The sequence below is a fragment of the Cupressus sempervirens genome, chromosome 9 (assembly GCF_028749045.1).
Source record: "Cupressus sempervirens isolate cs-2001-9-10 chromosome 9, ASM2874904v1, whole genome shotgun sequence".
Classification (NCBI taxonomy): domain Eukaryota; kingdom Viridiplantae; phylum Streptophyta; class Pinopsida; order Cupressales; family Cupressaceae; genus Cupressus; species Cupressus sempervirens.
The window spans coordinates 234259292-234271757 of NC_143126.1; positions in this window are offsets into that span (position 1 = coordinate 234259292).

The window sequence follows — 12466 nt, forward strand, 5'->3', positions numbered from 1 at the left end:
ATATTAGAGTCCATGACCACTCTATTAATTTTAACATTGTTAATGTAGTCTCCAAACCTTAAAATATATAAATCACTAAATTCAATCACTCTATAGTGGAGAGAAGATGATGATATTTATCATATTTTGTATATAAATATACTAAACATTTCTATAATGAGGAGACAATTAAATATTAGACACAATTGTCAATATATCAGATAAATTTAGTCATTATCTTTTCATAAAACAACTAATGTAATTATAATAATTCTAAGTCATTCATTCAGAATCTAAGATAAAGCTAGACATATATATCCCTAGCCATTCTAATTGTACAAATTAATCATCCACTAATTTGATGTAATCCATCTATATTTTATTTAAGAGTACACACCTGATTGATTTTTAATATGTTTACCTTGTTGAATTCCAAAATTATATTTAAATAATTGGTCATTATTATACATTTAATAACATTCATTGAGTTGTATTCAAATGTTTCTCAAATTATATTTTAGGATGCATGTCCCTCTAAAACCTAATTTAATAGATTTTTGATATTCTATTTTGAATATGTATTCAAATTTGACTCCTTGATCCCTTAATGTTAGACTTATAGATTTCAACCCCTATTCCATTATCACATGTAGATTATTTGCTACACAAATCCTAGCTCTCAGATTCTATCAAACCTCATCTTTTCACTCTAATGATGCACATGTACTAAGGATTTCAACATGTTCTTAAAGATGATTATATTCGATCATTTATGATATCATCTTTGTCGACATTAATTGTGGTTTATTTTCCCTAAGTTATTTAATCTATTCTTTATATAGACTTATAAGTCTTAGGTTTTAATATTAATAAGTTGAAAATCCAAGATTCTTTCCATAGATAGCAATAAATGTAATGCCACAATCTAGAGTCTCAATAGATAGCACAAATAAGAAAGACACAATTATATGATTAAATGATAATGGATGAATACATCATAGATGTGCCTCAATACATGGGAAATTCATGTGAAAGTATAATCACGTATTGACCAATAGTGAATTATCTTTTATTATAGAACAAAGTACGTGCAAAAGGTGCAACAATAAGAGGATGATATTAAATTGTGTAGTGAGTGGGAAAAAAAGAAATGATGGTCTTGCCAATAGTTCAAGTGGTTTGTAAGTGAATCAAGGTTCTTCTATTTGTAGGCTACTAACTATAGGTAACTTTATCAATGAGGGTGCCTCAAAGGAGGGAAAGAAATACAACTTTGATGGTCAAGCTGAAGAGGATGATTTCAATGCATCACAATAAGATAAATATTTCCCTGTGGAGATTGGGGATCCCATGAGTGTTGAGTCATGTGGTCATGATGAAGGTAGCATTCTAGGTGAGTATGACACTCATAAGCTCAAGTGGTCATCCCTTTTTAGAGACAAACCTAGTGGAAAGTCCTCTTTTCTACCTATTACTTGTAAAATTGATAGAAAAAAAGAAAAGATTTTGAAATCTTTGTTTAGGATACTTTAGAACATTCTATTTTTGCTATACACATTACGCTGGTTGGAAACTTTTTGGGTCTTAGAGCGGATATATAGGTAGTACATTCAATGGTTAAGGGTAAATGGAAGCTTAAGGGATAAGTGGATATTTACACCCTCTCAAGGGGTTTTTATCTTTTAACTTTTTTTGTAAGGTAGACATTGTTGTTTTTTTTGTGCGGAGGGACCTGGATGTTTGGTAGGAACTTTCTAGCCTTCAAGAAAGGGGACCCAAGATGAATTTTGATGATTTTTATCATTCAACTTTTATAATAAGGTGGATATTAAATTTTTTTGTATGGAGGGCCCTAGATGTTTGGTAGGAACTCTTTAGCCTTTAAGAAAGGGGACACAAGATGAATTTTGTTAACACTTTTTTCATATGATACCTATGTCGATTAGATTCCCAAGTCCCCCCCACCAAGAGTTTTGGAATGAAGATGTTTTGAAGGGCCTTGCCTCTTGATTTGGGTCCAGTTACATTTTCCGTTTTGCATCTAAATCTAGGTTGGTTTATGCTAGGGTGTGAGTTAATACCCATCAACTCACCAACCTTCCTAACAAAATAGAGATAATGTTCAAGCTTAACTATGGATCTGGACGAGAGAAACTTTTTTAAGTCTTCCCTTCTAGAGGATAACTTTTCCATGAGTAATCAAAAGACTATGCTAAAAGAAAATAAATTCAAAAAACTCAATACGAGTGGCCCAAAGCTTGAGAACATAAAGAAAAAGGATAAATGCATTCTCCTCTCCTCTTTGTAAATGCCTACAAGGGGAAGATTTAAAGTGGACTTGGGATCTCCAAAGTACTAACAAGGAAGAAGATTTACTAAAATGATTTGTAAAATGGAAAGTATGTAAAACATAGAGAATGTGAAGGAAGCAACCACTAAGGATTTCAACCCCAGAAAAAAAGATAATATCCTATCACATTTTGGGGCTAAATAGCTCTTATAATCACGAAATTCTAAGGAATTTTTGTAGGGATCATAAATAATATATTATGATGATCCAGAAAACAAAAATGGTGAAAGAAAGAGTGTAGAAGATTAAAGTGTTTAAATTTTTTGGTGTGGTAGGTAGTAATGCCAAAGGAGCTTTGGGAGGAACTGTAGTTTTTTGGATCAAAATACTATTATTATATTTCTCTTATTTCCAATTATAACCTAATTACTATTAAATTATATCATATAAGGGACTAATTTTATTGGTTCATCTCAAATGTTTATGCTCCTAAGAATAAATCTCTCAAGAAAACAATTTGCATTAGTCTTTCAAAATCAAGGTAATCTTTCAAAGACCTTAGTTGGTTTGTAATAGGGGACTTCAATACTTTTTTATACATGAAGGGGGGTGATCCCACAATAATGGGTTCCACTTTTTGACCAATTTTGACATTGAAATCAATATTTTTGCAACAAACATCACGTTCAACTCACTATATCTCGAAAACTATAACTAATTTGAAGATGACATAAACTAATGATTTTGAGTACTTTGTTCCTACTTTGTAACCATATTTTTAAATCTAATAATAATAATAATTTAGGTCAATTTTTTCATCTGCTTCAAAAAGTGGTACATAATAAAATTCAATATTTTTAAAGAGTGATAGTCTGTTTGACACACATAACTTTTTTTTCTAGAGATGATAATGACGTAATTATTTTGGTGTTAGATTCATAACATCAATATCTAGAGGATGCATTTGGTTTGATTCATTTTGGTTGAATATTGTATAGTTTATGAAATTTTGAAGTGACACAAATCGTAATTCAGACATATGTTCCATTTGACACAGATAATTTGAAGTCAATTTATCAAAAACCTTTTTTTTTTAATGAATAGAGAGGTATCTCAATATGTTAGTTCCTACATATTTTTCAAAAAAAATTTGACCTAATTTACTAATTTTGCCGATGTGTTGAAGTCGCTTGATGCTCAATCGGTAATGAACCTATAATGAGTTAAATTCATATTTGAAATTCTTAATGACTAAATTATGTATTATAATTATAGTCGTTGGAAAGCTTGCTCCTGAGAAACATATTTTAATATTATTTATTTTACAATAGGAGATCATTCTCCTGCAATTAAGGGTGTGAAAAGAGCAAAAAATAAATAAAATATGAAAAAGGGCTACAAAATTCTTGTTTTTGTGTGTTTGTGCAAACACAATGTTCAAAAAAACATATTGTTTATGTTTGTTCGAACATATGTTCACCTGAACATGCACGGTTAACTTTTCTAGTTGACAAAAAATTAGCATGGCATGTTCTTGCAAACATGTGTAATATTGTATGTTCGGGCAAACATATGAAAAAGGTATGAGAGATGTACAAAATTAAAATCTTATATATTCATATTCTGGCTTTTTTTCAATGGGCATGCTTTCTCTCAATGGGTATTCTTTTTATATCAACAACCATGCATTAATTAAAAGAGTAACTGAAAAAACATGAAAAGACATTCTCTTTAAAAATTGTGACAATGACAAACTTGAATCTGTACAATGATTTTTTTATCTAATTATTGCTCAAAATTTATCTTGAAGCAAGGGATAATATTTATTTATTTATTTTATAATGGGAAACAAAAAAGGAATTAAAAACAAATATGCATGGAAGAGATCTGATGAAGTAGAACAAAGAAATATTCAGAAAACTATGACACATTATCATCGAATTAAACAAGGTGAAGGAAATGCTGAAGAAGGCTCAACAAAAGTAGAAGCAGTGCATATTGGGGAGAGGTCAGGAACACTCCCTACAGAATCTCAAATAATGAATGTTGAAGAAGGTTCAAGATCACTCCCTACAAAGGTTCAAATAACAGAAGTTGGAGAAGGGTCAGAATCTTTCCCAGCTGAAACTCAAACAATGGATATTGGAGTAGGCTCAAGATCAGTCCGTATAGAAATTCTAGTAATAGAAGTCAGATAAGGGTTGGGATCAAGTGCAGGAACTAGTATGGATGAACTCTTAAATATTGCCCAATCTATAAAGAATGGTATTTCTGATAAGAATTTAGATCATTTACTTAAAATGGATGTCGATAAATTGAGAAAGCTTGCAATTAGTGTTCAACCATTAAGTTTGTCTAAGAAAAGGTCAATGAATAAGAAGACAAGAGAAATTATGACTCAATTTGATAACACTGAAACACTTGAACAAGCTTAGTTGCTTTCACTTTTTCTTACACAAAAAAAGTTACAAGAGGCATTGAAATTGTTAGGTGTAGACACAACATCAAAGAAGAGAAGATTTTCTAGCATGCAAACTGATTTGATTGAAAATGTTAAACAAGGTTTGAGAAACATAGGAAAACACTCTCAAACTAAAGATTAGTCTGTGGAAAGAACAGTGATGTTGATGTTTGTTGTAAGTAAGAATATGATTCAAAATAGAAAAATATCTTCAATTTCATCTAAAATGGGTTTTAGTAGGAAAACATGAGACAATATGTTAAGAGAAGATTAATTGTGGATGACAGTACTATGGAGGGCAACTAGGCAATCATGTGTAGAGCACCTCATTCTGATAAGATTGAAGAGTTCTTAAAAAATTTAGTCATATCATTTTTGATTGATGACAGTCGCCCTTCATCAAATAGTAGAGATGTTATCAAGCATAGGATTGCACTTGGTCAATATGAACATCATATAAAACATTGGTTGGACACAACACAACATGAGTTATATGTGTCGGTTTGTAGTGAACATCCTAATGTAAAAGTTGGGCATATATTGTTTGAAAAATTGAAGCCATACTTTGTGAGGTCAAGCAAAGTGTTTGAAACTTGTTGTTGTCATCATCATATTGAATTTGATCTTCACTATCAAGTATTTTAAAAGTTTGCAGAAGACACATATGGTTTTCATGCTGCTCGTCCTAGTAGGAGAAGTGATTTATATCACCCATTTTGTGTGACAACATAGATGATCTAGCTAGTAAAATAAATTGCATCAAAGGATTATGTGAAACATGTGGTGAATTGGCTCTATTTCCTTTGAAAATTGAAAATATTGATGTAACAAAAATATTGAATTGCAAAAGTTACAAGTATGTCAAGAATGAAACAAAGTTGGGGAAAGAAACAAAAAGGTTGGAATATGTTGAAGAGGAGTTGACTGTTCTAACATTTATGGACAAATTTAAGAAATTGATTCAACCATATATTCATCACACATTTTTTGCAAAGTGGCAAGCACAACAGTTTCAAACTCTGAGAGATAATTTTCCACTTGGAAAAATTGTATCAGTTGTTGATTTTGTGGAGAACTATTCATTTTTTCATCAAAAAGCAATTCAATCAGATTATTACTTTAATAAGCAGGTTTCTATTATGGTACATGTTTTTTTATAGACATGCACAGTTAGATTTGGATGGTGTTTAGATTATAGGTCAAGAACAAGTAATATATTTTTTATATAAGTGATGATAAAGAATATGACATTCACTATGGAGAACATTGCTTCAATATGCTCTTTTCTTATTTGAAAGAAAGAAACATAAATGTTGATAAACATTATCTTTGGTTTGATGGATGTGCCACATAGTTTAAATCATTTAGACCATTTTATGCATTGTGTAGATATCATCGCAATGAGAATATAAAACACATATGGAATTTCTTTGAGAGTGGCCATGGAAAAGGTGAACATGATGATGGTTGAGCTTGCATCAAACATGATTTGTGAAAGTATCAAATGAATTATTAGGGAGTTTGTGTAAATGATGCACATGATGTTGTTGAATGGTGTAAGACTCATTTTGCATTTTATGAGGTCGAGACATCATCAATGATGAGTCGACAGGTACCATATAGATTCTTTTGAGAGATAACATGTATCGACATGTGTACATCTATTTAACTTTTATGCAATTAATTTATAAAATTTTATTGTTAAGTTTTATTTATGAATTTGTTGAAGCTTAAATTTAATTTGTCTATATTTTCAATGTAATGAACTATCAGGTGTAAATAGAAAAAACATGCATGGTTGCAAGAGGATAGAAAAGACACTTTCCTTACATTCAATCATGAGTATAGATAATTGCAATTGGACATTAAAGACAAGAGAATACTCATGTTTTTGTGACAGATGCATTGATGAAGACTATGAAGAATGCATCAATCAGACATGTGGATATATAGGTGCATGGATTTTAGTACCACTTGATGTTATTGATACATTTGATAAAGATGATGAAAATTTTAATGATATTCCATTGATTTATGATGATTATAATCATATCTCTAGATTGGCAAAAGTGGGTGAGTATCATACCAATTAATCTCAACTTGTTATATAATTATCAACTTCAACTGTCTTATATATATTGTACACATACATTCATGCATGTACATTTTATGCAGGAATGTCTTTGCAGTGATTGTTGAGCTTGGAAATCATGAAGGTGTTAGTTATTATTTATTGTGATGTACTATAGAGAGGAAAAAGTTATATGACCCTGAAAAAAGTGATGGAATGTTGTTCCCCATAGGTAAATTATACATATACATGTACATGCACATACATACATACATATATATATATATAGGTAACTTCATATCTATCAAATTTTAAAATACTTAAATTTGTGGTACAAGTTCTGTTGTGATAGGGGGAACATATTTGAAGCAAGAAAAAATAGTCCAATGTGGAATAGACTTTGTTGACTATCAACCTAACAACAAAGTTTTACAATACAACCACCTGGTCGTTGCTACCGAGCTTTGTCTGCATCTAGTCAAACATAAGTGTATATGTCACAAGTGGAGACTAGAAAGTGAAGATCATGAAAAAATATTACATGTTATAAGTGTACATCATGGTTGATTAGACCTTTGAGATTTATTTTATAATAATCTGAATATCAACTTTGATGAAATGTGTTTTTAATTGTACGATCATAGTCTTAGTTATCATTAGTTTATTTAAAAACTATAATATTCATTGTACTATGAATGAATTTAATTATTTAACAACTTGGTATAAATAGGCTAGAAGTTAGTTCGAACTTACACAATTTAATTATCTATAGATATACATATAATTTTTTTTTTTAATATGTTACAATTCTTAAATATCAACTTCTTTTCAAACTATTGAATTTCATCTTGAATTAAATGTGTTTGAATTAATTGTACGATCATAAGTTTTTAATTTTCATTAATTTATTAAAAAACTATATAATTTAATAATTTAAATTAATTGTACCACATGTGTGAATTTAATAATTTAACAACTTGATATAAATAGGCTTTAAGTTAGTTCAAACTTACACAATCATTATATATATATATATATATATAATATCTTACAATTCTTAAATATCAACTTTTTTTCAAATTATTGAATTTCATCTTAAATTAAATGTGTTTTTAATCAAGTATGATCATGTAAGTTGTTAATTAACATTAATTTATTAGAAAACTATATAATTTAATAATTTAAATTAATTGTAACATGGATGAATTTAATAATTTAAATTCATTTAGATCAACTTTTTTTCAAAATAGATTGAATTTCATAAGTGAAAATTAAATGTGTTTTTAAAATTGTAAGATTATAAGTGTAGACACCTAAAAATCCTTTAGAAAATAAAGTATTTTTATTTTCTGAAAAAGTCCCTGATGACATCATCATTTATTAATTAATTAATTAATTTATTTTTATGGCTCTAAATCCCTTTATCTTAATTAAAAATATTTAATTAAGGAATCCCTCCCAAAAATGTTTAAATCTTATTTAAACATTATTTCCTTATTTATTAATTATTTAATTAATAAATTGACCAAAAATCTCAAAATAAATAATTTATTTATTTTTTGCCCAAAACTTGGCCAATTTCCTTAAGACCACTAACTTGTTCCAAAATCTTCTAATCCTTCTTTAATTTTGATTAAAGGCTAATCCCATCATTTCCTACCCCTAATCCCAACTCAAAATATTTAATTAGATTAAAAATTAATCTTCATGTTTATTAAAAATATTTTAATAAATATCTCCTCAACCCAAACCCTTGAAATAAATAAAACTTTATTTATTTCCTAAAAACCTTATTTATCATCATCCTAGAAAGTTCTAGACTCTTCTAGAAAGTCTTCATCCTCATCCAAAGCCTAGACTCTTTTAGAAGATGTCAATCCTTATCTTTCACCCTAATCCTAATCCCCCCTAACTTTGTCACATTTCCTAAACATGGGTTAAGACTTGCTAACCCAAGCCAAAGCCAACAAATATCTCCTCCTTCACCCACCCTCACTAAATGCCATCCACTTACCCATCTCTAACAAGCCTAATCTAATCTTAACCCAAGCCTAATCCAAGCCTTAATCATTTGCACATTCCTAAGTCAAGCTTAAGACTTTCTTAATCCAACCCAAGTCAAAATATCTCAACTCTCTCACAAATATCCCAACCCTAAAACTTTATGAAGCCCACAAAGCCATAAGTGACTCTTACAAGCCCATTTATTGCTCTTACAAACCATTATGAGGGTCTTTATGAGCTTTGAGCCTCCTTTGTTGACCCCTCAACCCCTCTTGCTCTAACCAATGACCCTGTGACATGTGTCACTCTTTGATTGGCTGCAAGGAAGCACAATCCATGCGCTCTTCTCTCATGCAATCTGAGCCCTCCATCAGCTTTCTCCCATCCTTGCATCTTAGCCCTCAAACCCTCAAGCCCTTAGCCTATAAATTGAATCCCCTCCCAAGCCATTTAATCACAATCCATTAGCTAAAGTGATAATGTCATTTTGAGAACAAAACCCCATAGCTTTTACGTACATCCACACCCAAATCCAAATCCTCCATTGAAGCCCATTTGAGCATTTGAGCATACATACATAATCAAGCCATCTTAGCAAATAGACACATCCCTAAAACAAGAGAACAATTTCATTGAGAGGGCCCCTTAATGGCTCATATTCTCATTTGAATTTTTTCCTCTTTGTCTCTCTTAAAGTTTATATTAGTTTTGTTAGTTAATGCTTTATCTCTTTAAATAGATTAGTGTTTCTTGCTAACATATTAGTGTAGGCAATAAGTTCATAGTTATCATTTAGGATAGTTTATTAAAAAACTATATATTTTAATGTAACTTTATTACATCTATTGTCATGTATTCTTAAAGTTTAAATTAGTTTAAATTAATATGCACTTTTTTAATATTATATTTTGTAAATTTTTTATAAAATAATGTATTGGCTTACCTAATTAACATATTTTTATTGACATAAAACTAATATTTATCTTTAGCGGGTTAGTAATTGATAATTTAAGAATTATGTATCTTTCTAACTTCCTACTAATTGATAATTGATATACATGTACACACGTCTCAAGATCATGTTCTATAACTATAACACAAAAAAAGTACACATATACACATCTCAAGAATAAACGTTTATAGATCTAATATATCTCTATGTAACTAAAATGCAAATTGTAAATCTCGAATAAATACATGTACATAGAAAAATATAAAAAATCATATATATACGTACATGTGATAGTATATAACTAATGAAGTACTCAATAATCAAATAAATAGTGAAAGTACATGTATGTCATCATGGTACTGAAATACACGTGTACATGTAAATTGTCTCCAATATATAAATGCATCAATATATATATATATATATATATATATATATATATATATATATAATCTACTACTGGAGGGACGCCTCAAGACACATACGAATAGAATGACCCTCTGATTGAGTCTCTTGTACATCCTCTTGCCAAGGTGCATCAACTGAGCCCTGCAAATATACATATACATACATGTTAGAGTTCTATCTTTAAAGCATATATATACATACACATGTACATATACATTCAAATTAACTACGAATTTTCATATATATATATATATATATATATATATATATATATATATCTAGTTTTCAAAACATTTAAATAAATTTAAACAAACTATTTAAAACTTAAGTACCTGAGCACTGTCAGGTGCCTCAATAGAATCATGTCTCTCACGTACATGATGCCCTGAACCGACAGTATATGTAACCACGTGCTCAACAACCTAAGCCTACATGATTTATTATGAGTTAAAGATCAAATTAAATATTTTAGATATATATCTGAACTAATTTTTTTAATAAATGAACATATTTTTTAACTTCATATATATTTAAAATTAAAAATAAATTATATATGTACCTCAGTCTTCGAAGGTGGAGGATGATCAATAGACTCCATCGTATCATCTACCGATGCACCTGAGCCTTAAACTCTAACACCTATTGAATCTCCCTCAACACCATGTCCAACTACTAGTAAATCTGAGTGAAGTGGACTATGTAACCAGCTAGGTAATGGTGTAGAATCGATGCTGGCAGGTTAGAACAATAGGTCCATGTAGGATGAAATACCTAGGCTTGAACTAGCATCAATCTCTGATAGGCCTCAAAACTTCTCACCAAACTCATCAAGACCCTCAACTATGATCTGGACATCTCCAAATTGTATGCCTAAGTCATTTGTAAAGTTTCATGAGCCTGATGCCGAATACTGTGAGCTACACACAGGTGTATCATCTATCACTAGTGTGGCAGCCCGTGTCTGTGCAACTATGCCAGGGCTCTAATGCTATCTAACAACATCCATAATTGAGTGTACCAGAATCCCCTATGTATCAAAAATATAGCTAATAATATGCAACATATCCTCCAAAAAATAAAATTCCATATCCATATGTGTTTGCTACCCTAAAAGACAACAAATATTGCCTAGCAATGGTAGCCCAACAGCTCTATATGCATCATCATAGGAGGCACCTAAAGTGCTACTAGATGCCTGTGAAGATGGTTGACCAAGTGGACGAGGACGTCGACTATGAAGATAATGAGCAATAGAATCTAATGTGATACTAGATGTCGTAGATGCAATGTGCCCAATAGTGTCAATTGCTCTCCTCTGGGAAGCAATGGCGACTCTATTTGCAATAAGCACATGTGCAGGAGTCACAAGAGGCATCCTCTATCCAACAAAATATCTAACATCTATAGGTGGTAGATGATGTGCACTATGGTACTGGTCACAATTTGCGATCTGGCCACACCCTTGTATGCAATCCAAGTAGCTGACATTGAGCCCTATACGGAACTCAGTGTACAACTGTTGTGCAAAATAAAGGGGTATCTAATCATTATTAGGATAATATCCCATGTGCTGCTAAAGGTCATGGATAGATCATGCTAGCAATAATAGGGTCTTTGCATCATGTAACTCTGTAACCTCTCACCCTACCCTGTGTACCCTCATACACTGAAAAGAGCTCCCTCTTGATGATGTCTTTGGGGGCTACCCTCTTGATGTCATTGAAAGATGCATCTCCTAAGACCTCAGCCTTAAGATCCCTAAATATGAAAGCTAATATGGTAGTAATAAATGAATGGTGAGCTCTAAACCTAGCTATCAAATCCTATAAACTCCTACATATTGTAGTACATATGTCTCTATAAAGACCATCATTAGAGGTCAATATAGAGTACTGTAATCTAGCAATCCCATGCTTTGAAAGTTCAAATAGAACATTAATATCAATGCGTGGAGGTGGTGTAGTAGGACCTCCAGCAGGAGCTGCAGGTGCAGCCTTACTTCGAACAGAAGTCGCACCAAGAGCAACAACAAGACCTACGCCACTTGGAGCCACACTAGGAGCTAGAACATGAGCTACAGAATGAGCCCTACATTGAGGTACACCATGAGTTGTAGCACAAGCCCCACCATGAGCAACACGATGAGTTGCATGAGGAGCCAGATCAGGAACTGCATCAGGCACTGCAATAGGAAACGCATCAATCTGTACCATAGCAGGTGCCGCAACAAGAGCTAAATCAGGTGCCACATCAAACTAACAGATGAAGCCATATCTATAGAAAAGTATGAAGCTCGCTAAA